General features: G+C 34.5%; 1 protein-coding gene across 11 annotated transcripts in view; it reads left to right on the top strand.

Annotated features, from left to right (window-relative positions):
- LOC117170683 (zinc finger protein 600-like) overlaps nt 1-7,748 on the top strand; it is a 168,495-nt gene that overhangs the window by 87,892 nt on the left and 72,855 nt on the right. The window contains exon 1 of one of the 11 annotated variants that reach the window (XM_033357646.1): nt 1,440-1,457. The exons of the other annotated variants lie outside the window; for them this stretch is intronic. The gene's annotated coding sequence lies outside the window, so the exon portion shown is untranslated. Of the gene's footprint in view, nt 1-1,439; nt 1,458-7,748 lie in introns of those variants that run through there. 11 annotated transcript variants of the gene reach the window in all.

Raw genomic sequence — 7,748 nt, 5'->3', positions numbered from 1 at the left:
CCTTCTGTTATCTCCGCGGCAAAAGCTTAACTTGTCCACTAGATGAATCAACAGTTTAAATCCCGATATATGTTATTATTTTCTAGAAGATGAAGCTCGTATTAAAGTATAGAGTTGCTGTAAAAGTTTAAAACTAAAGCAAGCCAGACTACTCGCAAGGGGATATATATAAACCAAAGATATTTAGAACATGTAGTGGAATGGAAGCTTCTAATGTGTCCCCTAAGGGTTTACATTTTTCTTACACCTTCTCTATTCCTTTACACACCCTCCACACACTTACTTGGTTGTGGAAGGGGGACCTACAGTTTAAGAAGGGTTCCGAACCACCAAGAGCAACAGCCTTAAGTACTTAGAGAAAACCTTTTTCTCTAGAGGTACCGGTCCCACGACTCTCCGGAGATGAACAACCCCTTGCTAGGCTAGTGTTCACCGCATGGGCCACCGAGACTCTTCCAGAGTGCGAGGCGGGAATCGAACCCGCAAGCCGAAGGAGTGGGTCCAGAGCCTACGCTTTAGCCCTCACGACCATCGTCCCACTTAGAACATGTAGTGTGAAAAGCCATAGCGTAAATTTTTTAAAGTGAAAAAAAATAAAAGATTTGCTAAATAACGAAATGTACCCCTTTATAAAGTGTGGAACATTTGTTTCCGCATAACCTACTAATAAATTGTAGTGAATACCTCAATGTAGCATTTGGATTTACCTCTAACCAAAATATGCCAAACAAAATACACATAAGCAGGAATAAATATAAAAAGGTAGAATCCAAAAAAGGGTAAGAAGAAACTCAATTCAACTTTTTAAAAACAGTATGTTTACTTAGAATGATGATATTGTTCTGAAAGATAATTCTACGTGCATACACTGATTGCTAGCGAATCTATCAAGATCGTGAAAATGGCAAAGTATAATTCTCGTTTATCCTTCCGCCTTACGACAGAAGACCTGGCCGCCGGTCGTAATTTGATTCATGACAGCTGAAAGGTCCTCTCCTGTTTGAAAGACAAACCATGGATTTATACGATGTTAGCTAGAGAAGCCTGCTCCATAAAATTACATTTGCGCTCCTAGTGCCCCACTTGCGAATTCAATTTATTTTCATTGACTCAGAGTTTTTTGGTAACTTCTTGCAGCTCTTGAATATCAGAGATATTGGTCAGAACAGTCGTCTCAACCGTAGTAATGCGGCGAGATTTTTATATAATATTTTACTTCATGCTATTAATTAAGGTATCTGATTTACTCTAAAACTTCTCAAATAACGTAGTCATTTGCTTAAGGAATGCCTCTCGAACGTTCGTTACTGATTTTACTAGAGCCTCATTGACCCCGGGATCCAGAGTGGCAATGGACGTCCCTGGCCTGTGATGTCATCGGTAGCAGACTTTGTTGTCTCTAATGTTGAAGAAGTTTTTCTTTCTCGTCGAGCGATTTATTTCGACGCCAAAATTAAGTACGTACTACAAAACCACTTCTTAAGACTCTATTTGACCTTGTCTCCTTCCTTCATGCATCCTGTGTGCACTAAAATGCTACATTTTTCGAATAATAATAATCCAGGGGCCCCTCTCGTGATCGCAACACTGCAGACATCGCAGGTCATCATGATAGTAGGTGTCAGTACAAAACTAACGTTGACAAGAAGTTCACAAATTCCAGTTTTCTGACAGAAACCGTTCGAACCACTTAAAAAATCCGAAACACAACTGCTTCTAGTTTATTTGTAAAGAAAATGTATACAAAATTCCCCCGCATATAAAAACTGTTAATCAAAAATTCTGTAGCCTGTTCAACCACGTCGGTAGTCACGACCAGTGCCATAACGTTTTGTTTATTTTATAAATAAGTTTTATAAACTAATGCATAGTTTGACTATTTATTGACAGAAAGTAATCTTTCTTTTATTATTGTCTTCGAATGGTATCAGTGGTTATGTTTTCTGATGTTTCATAAGAATTATTAGGTCTGCAAATTAATTCGGTGCCTTTATTTTGATGTCTTGTAACTCTTGGGCAAATTTTAATTTTTCCGCCCTAAGGTAGTTTTGAAGGACGAATCTCTTTCTTTAAAACACAATATGATAAGTGGCTGCCCTTGCGGACATAACCTCAAAAATCATTAGTGAAGAGAATCTCGCCCGTCTAGGAGCATTAGAGACATTTTATGCTTTTTTGGATTCCAATTGTAAAATCATCATTGCTAAATTTCTTAAATCACTTTTTACACATTTTACGTATCACCGCACCTTCTCTTAAGGTTGAGAAAATAATTTCTGTCGCCTTAGCTGCGTTTTTTCAATGGGAATGCAAAGAACCTGCAGTGTCTCAAATGTTCCTTGTCGGACGCCATGTTATTGATTAATGATTTTTTAGGTAAAGTCCGTAGGATCGGCGCCTATTATATTGTGCTTTAAAGCTTAAGGCTCGCCCCTTATATCTACCTCGGAGCGGGAAACAATTGCAGTTAGAACAAGAGTTACAAGCCATTAAAGTAAAGGCACTGAATTAATTTGTAGACCTGATAGCTTCCAAGTTGTACTTGTCAATCATTTCAATAAATTCAGGATCCATTTTAACTTCATTCTAGTTTCATTTTTTTAAAGAGGCCATTAATAGATCAGATGACACTAGGAGCTTGTTTATCCTGTAACACCGCCTGCCTAGATTTTTTCCGTGTAGATTGGTGCATGACCGAAGGTAAGAATGTTATCGGTAGGACAGGGCCCGTTACCAGACGTAAAATGTATCAAATAATGCAGGAAAAAACTGATGGACAAAGTAAGTAACGAGATAATCTTTAAAAAATGTGGCGCAGAAGACACTAGTTGAGGTATGGGAAAGAAATCGGTTAAAATGGATCGGGCATCTTGAGACAATGAAAATGAACGACTAACGAAGCAAGTACATCAGGGCAAAGTAAATGGCAGTGTGCCTAAAGGCAGAACACGGAAAAAATGCATGAAAAAATGCATGGACGTGAAGGAAGCTAAAGAGGTATGCAAAGACAGTAAAGTATGGCGACAAATAGTTTATAATAAATGCATGAGCAAGCGTGTCAGTGGGGTAAATGTCGTTAGAAGAAAAGTCTTTGGATACTAATGGGCCCTAGTGGGGAACTTTACATGATGTCTTTTTGAGGATCTTCACTTGGGATGATCGCTAGAGAGAATATTAAGCAACCTGGGTCAGAGCAGTGTTGCGGAACAAACGTATTATTAAAATAAATCATGCGAGAATTCTAGATCAATCTAAAAAATCTATACCTCCTTCCTCATATTACTCCAATCCTCGCCGAGTGAGTCACGCCTATATCCTGAGAGAGAAATGACTTTATGGTAAATTAATTTATTTAAAGATACAAAATATTTTAAAATGTCTTATTTTTTTTAAATATTTATATAAAATTTAAGGGAATCTGTATTATCAGCAGGCTAGTTACTATAGATCAGTATAGATGTCATTCCATGATCTGTGGAAATATAAATCAAAACTATCGATCAAGATTTTATTATATTTATAAATTCGCACAACTCTGAGGATTCGAACTGTCGATCTGCTGACTCGACAGTTTCCAAACATAAAACAAAGAGTGTGTAAAAACACGCAGCCATTGAGGTTATATTCTAGTCATCTGGTACTTTTATCCTGTAATTTCCGGGGGAGACATTTTTTTTCTCTTAAGGGCATGTGGTACTTCATCGTTTCGTCAATCGGGTACAGTTCCCCCGGCTTTTTTCCAAAAAATGAAAATTTTTAAAAACTGAATTCGGTGATACCATAAAATATCATAACGGACGTCCCCGGACTCTTTTTTGGGGGATAATAAGAAAAAAAATGTATTGTGCTAAATAAAAATTGTACGCATTATGTCTATTTGTAAGTCCAAAGTTTTCGGCCAAAAATATTGTGTAGTTTAAAAGTAACGCTTGGGAGAATCGTAACACACATATCCTCGAAATACACACACACGTTGTTAGAAATATCAAAATTTTTTTGAAAAAAAAGTGCGGGGACGTCCGTTAGCATGTTCGTTATCGTTTCCCAGATTTTGAAGACAAAATATTTCTGATCCTAGGAAAAAAGCCGGGGGAATCTAACACTGAAAAAATAGTTACTAATTCCTAAGCGCTATGCAAATTAATCACATTTTGCTAAATTGAAACTTTTTTAAATTAACATACAAAAAAAGTGTGTGTCCGAACGTCCAGCTGTCCCACGAATCTTTTCGATTCCTTACGCATGTCCCGTTCTCCTACTTCTTTCCGATTTATTTACGATCAGTGCAGAGTGTCCCTCTGGTTAGCATCTATTTCATTATATTTATTCGGAAAGAAATCGGAAAGGTTCAGAAAGAAGTAAACGGAATGGGACACTTCGTAAAAGTTTGGAAAGGCATCGGAAAGCTTCGCAAAGAGAAAGCGTTCGGAAAGAAACAGAAGCAAAGTTCACATAGAAATCGGAAAGGATCGGAAAGGTACTTTCTTTCCGATTCTTTCTGATTCTTCCGCTAGGGTAAGCGATAAAAGTGTTCTTACAAAAATCAAAGCAGATACAATTCTGCGTAAAACAGAAAAAAACTTGGTTCTTTTAAGAATAGTCTAGGTGTCTAGGAGTTACAGCCTTTCAAAGAACTCCAATTATTCTATTTTTTGCCCAAAATCACATACTTGTTTTGGTTTCTTTGTAGCTAGGAATCTTAATGGCCAAAGGTGACCTATTTCGACCTGAATTTACAGGTAAATGCCCTGACTTCAGTTTTTTTGTAAATAGCTCGTTTCGGGGTTGTTACAAAAGAAAGTTTCTAGAGAATGAATACAAGAGGCTTTAATTCTGCGTAACTTAATAAAAATTTTATTACCCCAATAGGCCACGAGTGAATGAGAATGACCTTGCAAAGTGCACCCTTAATCAATTCGGTGACTAAATCGCACCGCGGAACAAAACTACGACCATTTTCTTAACATATAAGTTTTTAAGTCAAATACTTAATTATTTTGAATCAATACATAAACAATTGTTTAAATAAATGAATTTCCATCACCCATCAAGCCTGCATTTTTTGCCATTTTTATTGGAATTTCTATAAGGGATGTTCATTATAAATTAAAAATTAATATTTCATCATTTTTAATAAATAAATAAATTTTAAAATAAACAAATTTCCATCAACCATAGAATATGCATTTTTTTTAAATTTTCTACTGCAATTAATAATAATTTCTCGTTTCTATAAGTTTTCATAATGCTGTTCAAAATCTGACTTGGCAAATGAAACGGAAATTTCTATAATGACTGTATTCTGTACAACTTTGAAGACTGACTTTGCAAACCTAGACCTAGAGTTGACATTATGCTTTGACTGTGAATAAAATCATTCATAGTAAGCATGATCGTGGGAGGGTTTTATGGATTTTTAATCTATAATAAACCTCCGTAACAAAAATTACTGTACAAAATTCAAAAACTGCACATTCTATAGGTGAAAGAAATTTATTTATTTAAAAATTTATTTATCTGTTTATTAAAAATGATGAAATAACAATTTTTAATCTATGAAAAAACACAGTGGATGCGTGATGGAAATTTTATTTACTTAAACATTTGTTTATTTATTGAGGACAAATTATTTAATATTTATTTTTAAAAAAACGCGATTTTTGGCAAAAAATTGAAAAAATCGGGGTTTATTGAAAGGCCGTAACTCCTAAACTGGTGAGAGAACGGTTTTTTTTTAGTTTTACGAAGAATTTTATCTGCTTTAATTCTTGTAAAAATACTTTTACCCCTTAAATGCACAAGAAAGCACAAATGCTTTCTTAAAAATTTTCTGATTATTTACGAAAATACATCAATAACCGACCATTTGAGCCTCCCGTGATCAAAACGGGACACGCGCGAAATGCCTTGGTTTCAGTTGGCCTCTTGGTTATTTTCGTTCTTGATTTTTTTCAAGTAAATTTCCTATTAAGATATGCTTCAAAAAATGAAGCATATCTTAATAGGAAATTGCATTTCACATAATTTTGTTCTTTGAAAAAAGTTTATAACCTTTTTAGTTTTCGAGAGAATCACGAAATTGTTACTTTTTGACAAAATTGACAATCATTATATTTTTGCGTTCCGCTCGCTCTAACTTTAATAATAGGACTATCGGGATGAAATTTGTATGAAACATGCATATCACTGTTCCGAAAGTGACATGAATAATGAAATTTTGATTTTTTCTCCAAACATTTTTTATTAATTTATTTCCGACTCAAGTCGTAAATTACGCATTGACAATTTCAAACGCTTCGTTTCGCTGACGAATTTTGAAAAAAGTGAAACTTTTCGTCACGAAAAATTCGAGGAGGGTACAAAGAATTTTTTTGGAAAACTGCAAGTAATTCTAACTTGTGGTTTACCAATAACAATTAAATAAAGACCTGACGCTCGACCGATGCACGTGCCAGCTTGTTCTAAGGATGTGCCTAGCGAAGGCGAAGACCTTGCCTGTTGACACCACGATCAAAACAAAATACGATTTGCTTCCATTTACCTTATATGGAAAATAGAATACAGGAGCATAAAGAAGGTTGACAATATCCTTTCTTCCATTCTTTCTATTGCTTATTTCTTGGAAAGTTTATAGTATATTTGGAAATGTGAAAAATTGATCGCATTTTCAATAAATATTTATTTTTCTGCTTATATGAATTCAATGTTATTATTAATACAGATAATTTATTCTTCGGGATTGTCTAACCATATGATTCAATATTGTTTTTTGTGAAATTATTATTTTGACTGCATCAACTGGATCTTCACTTCCGCTAGACACATGTTTAAAACAAGATCGCACGTGCATCGGTCGAGCATCAGGTAGTTATTATTTTTGTTATTCGTAAACTACAAGTCAGAATTACTTGTTGTTTTTCAAAAAACTTCTATGAACCCTCTTCGAATTTTTGGTAGCGATAAATTTCAGTTTTTTCGAAATTCGTCAGCGAAACGAAGCGTTTGAAAGTGTCAATGCGTAATTTACGACTTGAGTCGGGAATAAATTGATAAAAAATGTTTAGTAAAAAAAAAATGTCATCATTACTGTCATTTTCGAAACAGTTATATTCATGTTCTCTACAAATTTCATTCCGATATTCCTATTATTGAAGAAGTTAGAGCGAGCGGAACAGAAAAATATAATGATTTTCAATTTGGTCAAAAAGTAACAATTTTGTGATTATCTCGAAAACCGAAAAAGTTAGAAACTTTTTTCAAGGAACAAAAATATGTGGAATGACAGCTACTATTTCGTAACTTTTTTACGCATACATTTTTTTCTGTGTAACATCGATCCCAGTAGAGCGAGGTTAGAAGATTCTTTTTCAGAAAAATATAATTTAAAATTGTATATTCAAAATAAAAATGATAAAACTTGAAAAATCTAATACATAGTCGCTGTTTTTCATATATTGCTGGTCCTTTCTATACAAGAAAATTGATATTCGGTTGAGAATTGCAGGCTGTGGGGGATTTTGAATAGTAAATTCCTAATCCAGACCACTGTGCTAAGGTGAAAGTGAATGAGAATGAAAATGCGAATGTCAGAATAGATAATTGACTTCCTGCTTAAAACTTATTTTTGATAATTTTTGATATGTTGAATATCCAATTCCATATGAAATGACCCACGTGAAGATTTACGTAGAACTTTGAGTGTAACTTTGTAATTAGAAATACTTCGTAAACCGTATGAGATGGATAAA

The sequence above is a fragment of the Belonocnema kinseyi genome, chromosome 4, assembly GCF_010883055.1.
Source record: "Belonocnema kinseyi isolate 2016_QV_RU_SX_M_011 chromosome 4, B_treatae_v1, whole genome shotgun sequence".
Taxonomy (NCBI): Eukaryota; Metazoa; Arthropoda; class Insecta; order Hymenoptera; family Cynipidae; genus Belonocnema; species Belonocnema kinseyi.
This window is presented reverse-complemented; position numbering and strand designations above follow the sequence as displayed.